The 8,294-nt window shown below is 31.0% G+C and overlaps 1 protein-coding gene across 6 annotated transcripts in view; it reads left to right on the top strand.

Annotated features, from left to right (window-relative positions):
* Positions 1–8,294, top strand: part of LOC129749673 (protein sax-3-like) — an 839,575-nt gene that overhangs the window by 612,445 nt on the left and 218,836 nt on the right. The gene's annotated exons all lie outside the window — the stretch shown is intronic.

Genomic DNA, 8,294 nt, shown 5'->3' with positions numbered 1-8,294 from the left:
AAATCTTAACACCTCCTACTTATTGTTGGCGACGACGGCGATGACCGGATCGATCGAGAGCTTTCGTGCTGGTTCGTGGGGATTCGATATCAGAAACTATGATTCACCACCCACAACACAACCGATTGGAGTCGATTAACCTCTGCTGCAGCTGAGCTGAGGTTGTCGAGGATAACACGAAGGCAACAAAACATTGCCCATATATGGCAACCGGTGTCTACAAGCAAGGGAAAAGTCCTGTGTGGGTGTTACTGAATGGGGTGGAGTGGGTGGTTGTATAAAGATGCTCGCGTAAGGTTCAGATGTGGAGATCGAGAACAGCTGATCAATTGATCAACCGAGTAAGGATTCAAGATGATATTGCAGCTTTTGAGTTCGATGCCGCTTTCATTCGGATCCAGATAACGGTCTCAGGTTGAGTAATCTTTTGTTTTGTTTACTTAAAAGTATTAATTAAGACATTTTCAAAGGTCCTTGAACTTGCGGAAAGGAAGATAATTTTGCTAAAGAAATCGATGGGAAATATAAAAGTTTTTTTTTTTAAATCCTCCGATATTAAAATTTGAAATCTGTATATGGTCACTCTCTGCCTTCCATGGCGACCGTCAAAAATCATCAGTGGTAAATTAGACAGCTCAATTAGTGTGATTTTGAGAAATTAGAGGGAATAAGTAAAATTCACGTTTTTATGCTGTCCGAACCAAATTTTAAAAGGAAATAACTTTCTTATTTTCTTATCTTAATGTTTCCGCGCCGATCCTCCGGTGCATAGGGCCGTGGTACAAGACCTTCACTGTTGACGATCTGGAGCCAACGTCTTCATTTGGTCCCAGTCAAAACTCTTGTCGATAGTTCGTTTTTTTGGTGGCTAGGCTTCGCCGCCACGAGTTTCTGGGTCAGCCTCTTCTTCGATGTCTTTCGAACGCCTCTCTGCAAATGTCGTTCTCATCTTTTTGCAGCGTGTGCCCCGTCCATTTTTGACTGTGAATAGTATAAATCATATTACCTATTTTTCCTAAAATAAACGAAAATCAATAGAAACCCCGAAAAGTTGGTGAAAGGTCCAAAAATAGGGGGCTTTTTACTTTGATGTTCCATTCATAGATCTGACATCACCGAAACTTTGTTTCAATACCAACAAATCAACAAAGGTGCAAATTTTTAATTGGGACCCAATTCAGAAGCAATATTACACATTTGTTACTTTTTTTGTCAGTTTCACGCGAATAAACTACAAGTAAGTTTAAAAGTTTCACAAAAAAGTTTCAGATATTGTCTGCTGATAGAGCTAACGGAAAGTAAAGGTATTTGAGATATTCATAATAGAAGTTCAAGTGTTTTTAATCCTTAAAAAGCTGTTATACTTTTTATGACAATATTAAATCGAAGACTCCTTTTGCGATAAATTTCTTTATTTATTTTTACAAATCATACTTTCTATAGAATTTTCAGATCTAGGTTCAATGAAAGGAACCAGTTCTGTATCGATGTATGGAAAGTTGATTCAAAGGAGGAAATTTAGATCGAAACCTATGTTGAAAATTTTCATTGAAACTTGCAGATTAGATCATGAAATTTAAATAAGTTTCCTGAAAAATATAAACCTCACGCCCATTTATGAGAAAAATCTTGATCATTTCAAAACCATTGCTTCAACGGTCCAAAAAACGGCAACTAACCCTACATAATCTATTGCAAACGTGTCACCATTCAAAACAAAGGGAAACTTCCCATCTAATGCAGATCAAGCCATCTTACTTTTTTGAGTTTTATTATTGTTTTATGAAGACTTTTCCATCCAATTTTTAAAACTGTTTTATTGTAACACAGGAAATGCTTCAATTATCGTGTGTTTAAAATGAGCTCGATTCAGGGTCTCTTAAAACTCTCATAAAGCTATTTATTGAATTGTTTTATTACCAAATTTTTCTAACTCAAACTTGATTTTCTTTGATGCACGCTTATGTTTTGATGCCATTTTGTATATATTTCACCAGAAATCTTAGGTTGCAGGAAGTTTCATGCTAAGAAATGAATAAATGAAAATATTTTATACTGATGAAAATTTCATACGTATTCGAACAAACGGCCAAATTACGAATATTGACCTCTTCAACTATCCGGTCAAACGAATATATTGCCAAAAATGCGGCCTAATATTCTATTGTGTTTTGAACGACCAAGAAACGAGGTCGGTTTTTGAAACATTAATAAGAAAGAGCAAATCTGAACAGAAAAATGACATTTTTCTTAAAAAATACAAAAGAAAAATGAATGAAAATTTCCTGTAATATTAAGCTTTCAGCAGCAATGTAAAAATTGTATCTAAAGACAAAATAAAAAATTATGTTCATTCAAAAAATATTTAAATTTTCGTGTTTGAACACAAAATTTAAAGAATTTCAAAAAATCATTTAAGTTTTTAATTTAATTTAGCAATTTTTCTGAAAAAAAAACCCTGGACTAAACCCGCGAAGTTTAAAAAAATATCTGGGCATCTCAGCCAGATTTAACTTAAATCAAATTATTAATTTGATTCATTGGGAAGCCTGAATATATCAAGCAATTCTGTGTTCCTGTCAGCATTCTTCTTGACGATCTACATTTAAAGAAACACAGATAGACCTAAGATGTTTTACCGAAAGTTTCATATGATTGTGTAGCCTTTTCAATATTTCTTCTGGATATTTGATAAAATATCCGAAAACATAAGAAAAAATTGACAATTTTGTTTTAAAATAAATATTAAAATTAAATATTCGGCCTATTCGGCTGAATACTAAGCTCAACCATTTGGTTTACCGAATATTTGTCTTAACGGTTTTTGGGTGGTATTCGGCGCCAAATATTCGGCCGGCTGAATTTTCGGTTCAACTCAAGTTAACTCGTAAGTAGAAAAAAATTATAAGAAACATCAAGGAAGCTACAAAAGGAACCGCTGCATTTGAAATTTGCCGAACAAATTAATCTATAAAATGCATGTAAACACATACTTAAACATAAACTGTGGTAAATTCATGCACCCACACAGAAAAAAATTACAAAGAAACTTTAAAACCTTGTTTATAATCAATTCCAAGTTTTTAAATTCCTCAAAAACATTAATAAACGATAAAAAATACATAAGACAATGGCAGCAAATACATTTTTTTCTGAGGATGGCTGAAAGAGAAGAAGGCCGTAAAAGGTGAAAAATATCCATTTAATTACGTCATTCAAAATAGATTACGTGTAGGTAAACAGAACATATGCGGTGATGAAAACTAGATTATCAAGATCCAGGCCCATGCGAAAGATCCGTTCATGGTTTTCGATATTCAAATTCATCTAAAAATAATAACAGTGCCAAAAATGCACAATAAACCGAGAAATGATTTTCTAACATCGTTTTCTTACTCAAAACTATCACACAAACTTAAAAAATTAAAAAAATTTACTGATAAAATAATTCAAAATTTACAAAACAGATCACCATGAATGTTTCAGATAAATGATATTTTTGGAAAATCATTGATAAATTTTCCAATATGATGTTCCATATTCTGAACTAAAAATAAGATTCAATATGATTTCCAAGCAGCCAAATATTCAAATTTGAAATAAATATTTCCAAAACACAGACTTAAAAAAATCTGAATTTTTATTAAATATCAGATCAAGTAAAAAAAATCACAATGATAATTTGCTAGGAAAAAATAATAATTGGAATTTAGTATCATCTTAATTTACATTTTTTCAACTGAAGGATTGATTGAAAAATTCCGTTCCGTTTGAATTTGAAAAAAAAAGGCGATTTCAAACGTGAATTATTAATTAGAAGAAAAAAACAAATGCTTCATGTTTATAGAATACAAAAATCCAGAATGGAAAAACATAGACCAATTCTTTAAAAAAAATTCTAAAAACTTAAATAGTTTGATTGAAAAATTTGGTAAACTTAATCTAATTTTCATTTTAAAAAAAACTGTGCAATAATTTTGAGTAAATTCTTATGAAAATTGAAACAAAATATGCAGATTTAACAGATAAGTTTTTAAACATTTTAGGGGATTTTTTTAAGATACACGTCTTAATATTATTTATAGAATTTATTTGATAACTCAAGGGAAAAGCATTTTTGAAACTTGTGTTCTAATGATTGATTTGGAAGATTTCAGCGCCCTGAACTCGAATCTTTTGTCAAATTTTAACTATGACATTAAATTTTGATTGTATGGAGTTTTAAAATGTGTCGTTTTTAAATGAAATCAATCATTGTTTACTGATTAACTATACAATGAATATTTTAGAATAAATCTGTTACTGATTTTTTTTAAACACTTCATTCAATTAAGGAATAATATTTTAATGATGATGACGCTCGATCTGAAAATGTAAAATTTTACAGTTTTTAGAAATTTGAAAGGATTTCATTACAAGTATTTTCGACACTACTGCAGAAAGTTAAAAAAAAAATCTTAATTTCAATCACAAATTTATTGAAATCTGCAAAATTTTAAGATTTATGCTTTGAAAAGTATTGTGAATACAATTTGGTTTAAAATTTCTTTGAAAGTTCGTTAAATGAGAAAATGTAAGAATATAAAAATCTTCTATAGCTTTTTTCGTAGACTTTGAAATTTCTTGAAGTTATGATGAAAGATGAATGATTATGATTGAAAACTTTTATTATTAAATGTGATATTTTTGTTTTTCAATTTTGTCGGAATAGTGCAGAACTTCCTCAAACAATTTTAACCTTTTTGAAAAGTTATTTCAATAACAAAAGCTGATAAAAAATAAAGCAAAGACAATGTAAGCAAAGGAAAAGCTTGTTTGTTCTGGTCCGGCATAGAATCTCATGTCGATAATTCCACCTCTGAGGAAGTTCATTATTGGAGTAGAGTCTGCTTTGTGGATGTTTTCACAAATCATTAGATTTTTATAAAAATGAAAACATAAAAAAAACCAAATGAAATATTAACATTTTGAATAGTGACTAAAGCAGTTAATTTTTCTCATTTTACAGGTAAGCGTTCTCAAAAAGTCGAGTTTCGGTAATGGTGAGTAATAAACAAAAACTGAAAACTACTATAATGTAATCAAATTTTTCACAAAAAAACATTAGTAGCATTCTGTTTATTTTTTTTAATAACAATTAACGAAATTAAAACATGGTTTGTGGATCTGCTTGGAAATCCCTTGAAGAGAAAGGAAAAAATCAATAACTCTTTAAATTCGTTTTAATTGCAAATTTCACCAAAAAATTTCAATTGTTTTTATTTTTTAAATTTGACATGACAAAACAGATGTTTCAGGTTTTTGTTTTTTTTTTCAAAATATGGTAAAATTATTATCATTTTTCATTTATAGTAGAGATGGGTGTGTATAATGAACGTGAACTGTTTAAATTTTTCTTCCTTCAAAACACGTTAGTAAATATATAATTGCATTTCAGAGTACTACAAACTACTGTTAATGACTAATTTGACGAAACTTGCTCTGAAAGCTCGTTTTGAAACGCAAAAACAAAAAATCGTAATAACTGAATTTTAGTTTTTGTATTGATTTAGCCAAAACTGTTTATGAATCCGGGGAAAATTCGGGCTTTTTTTTTAGCAAAATCCAGACAAACGGGCCAGAGTGGAGTTTACGCCAATATTGTGTCAAATATCCGGGCAAGTCCGAATAAAACCGGGCAATCAGGCAAGCTTAGTCTGAATGTATATGGATCATTCAATATCATGTGTCCATGAAAAATCAACGATCCTCTACGACAGTGGTTTTCAAAGTGATCCCTATCGCCCCCTTGGGGGCATTGAGAGCTTCCAGGGGGGCGGTGAGCTCAATGTTGAAATTCAAGCGGGCGGTGAAATCGTCACTCATATTTTCACAAATCACAAACCAACGTATATTTGGAAGATTAGATTTGGAATAACAACGAGTAAGTTCGATGCAAAAAAATTGAATTACGTCACAAAACTAGGCAGGGCTTGTGATATAACTTAGTTGGCAAGTCTGTTGTCTCCTGAGCCGATCTCTGCGAATTCGAGCCCAAGAGCAAACATCGAACACGGTTGTACCGGATAAGTTTTTCAATATCGACATAAAGATGGAAAAACGACTATAATAAAAATAAAATAAAAAAAAAAATTAAATAAAAAATACAAAACTAGACATTCGGCTGAAGATTAAAACATCTATGATTTCACAGAGCTGAGCACAGAGCAAATTTTTGTTCCAGTATCCAAACAATTATTTTTAAATGTAACTAAATGATTTTTTTTATATTGTCACTGAATTTGTATACGCTCTACATGTTGATCTTGTTTGGTAAGATTATTTTGGGTTTTACTTAAACAAGAATAATTTAAGATGGCAATGTTTGATAATTTTTAAATTTTTTTTTCTCATAAAATCAGTCAAACAGAAAATACCTTCGAAAAAATCAGTATTTAAACACGTCATCTGTGATTTAGTGATAGGCATTTTAAAAGAAAATATGAAAGATTAAAGACCCGTGAATGCTGCATAACTGTAAGCAGGATTCAAACTCAGATATCAAGGAGTAATACTATTTTTACGTTATTTCACTGTCTTGACAGTATTTAATTTGTATCCAATAATGCAATTTAGTCTTCAATACTAATGCAAATTAATGGTGAATAAAAAATTTTGTTTAACTTAATTTAAGATATATGATTTGATATTAAACTAATTAATGAATTTAAGTAAGTGTCCTGGAAACTTTACATAGAATTAAGTGTTTACTGGAGGTTGGAAGCAATATAAGGCCTTTGGAGCCAAAAGGGTATATGATAAGGTTGCCAAACAGCTCAGTTTGATCAGAGTTCACCCAGATATTCAATGAAAAACTCAACAAAAGTCCGGTCCGGCCTGGTTGCCCGGATTTCCTTGAAAAAAGCCCGGATTTTTCCCGGAATTATTCACTTCATTTGCCAAAACAAATAAGATAAAAACAAATAGTGTTGTTAAAATGTTTATTTATGCGTACAAAAAGAAGTTTTTTGAGCAATTTTTATTGAAATAATCATGAAAAGTTTTTTGAATGCCTAAATAAAATACGATTGAAAACTGCTGATAAATTATGACGGAAATATTTTTTCTTGATTTTTTGTATTGATACTCCTGGGTTTTGAAAAAAAAAATTTATATTTCCCGGGTTTTGGTCGACAATTTTGAAATCAAAAATAAACGATCCAGATTTTCATTTTTTTAAATAGATTTTCTGAAAATTTGCCCAGGAGGCGTTGAGCTTGAAAATTTCGCAAAAGGGGGCGGTGAGTGAAGAAAGTTTAAAAACCATTGCTCTACGATTTGGCGCAAAATCATTTATTGTAATATTAATAAGAAAAATCCAAAGCTTCTGGTCAAAACGTTCAAATAAAAACTCCCCTTTTCGCTTTTTTTTTTAATTTTTTGGTTTTTCTTTCCCAAAAAAAGTAATTTTCGTCTAAAAATATATTGGAGTTACCAATTTTAGGCTGGTGAGCCGATTCACCTTAAACTTTGGATATTTCCTATTTACATTACAATAAGTCAAGCTACTCATTTTGGGCCAAATCGGAGAAGGTCGTTGCATTTTCTTGGTCATTTGGTTTGAAATGGCAAATGATGATTTTGATTATGATATTTTTCACGTAAAAAATGTGTAACTTAATTGAATTTGAACAGTGATTCAAATGTTCAATCATATTTTATGAATTTTATTTCTACTTAATAATGGTTAATTAAAATGATTTTATAATTCATACAGCCATAAATCAGATTTTACTCCAATAATAAAAATTTTTTAAGGTGGAATTATCGGTATTAATAAGGTTGCCGGAATTTTTTCAGCACGTACCCGGGCCGGACAATCCGGGCTATTATCGTCCAAAAACCTGGCAAAATCCGGGCATTTGATTACAAAATGTCGACCAAAAATCCGGGCAATATCCGGGCAAATTTGGTCCAAATCCAGGAATTACTCAACACAAATCAAGGAAAAAAACATGAAATTTTTTTTCATCAGCAGTTCTAAAATCGTATTTTACGCTTTCAAAAAAACTTCTCATGGTTATTTTTATAAAACTTGTTCAAAAAAATTCGTTTTAGACGCATTAATAAAAAAAATTTACAACATAATTTGTTTTTTTTGTTTGTTTCGACAAATAAAGTGAATAAATCCGGTCAAAATCCGGGCATTTTAACTGAAATCCGGGCAACCGGGCCGGGCCGGACTTCTGTCAAATTTTGAACTGAAAATCCGGGCAAACCCGGATAAAACCGGGCAATCTGGCAACCTTAGGTAT

Source organism: Uranotaenia lowii, chromosome 2, assembly GCF_029784155.1.
Source record: "Uranotaenia lowii strain MFRU-FL chromosome 2, ASM2978415v1, whole genome shotgun sequence".
Lineage (NCBI taxonomy): Eukaryota > Metazoa > Arthropoda > Insecta > Diptera > Culicidae > Uranotaenia > Uranotaenia lowii.
This window is presented reverse-complemented; position numbering and strand designations above follow the sequence as displayed.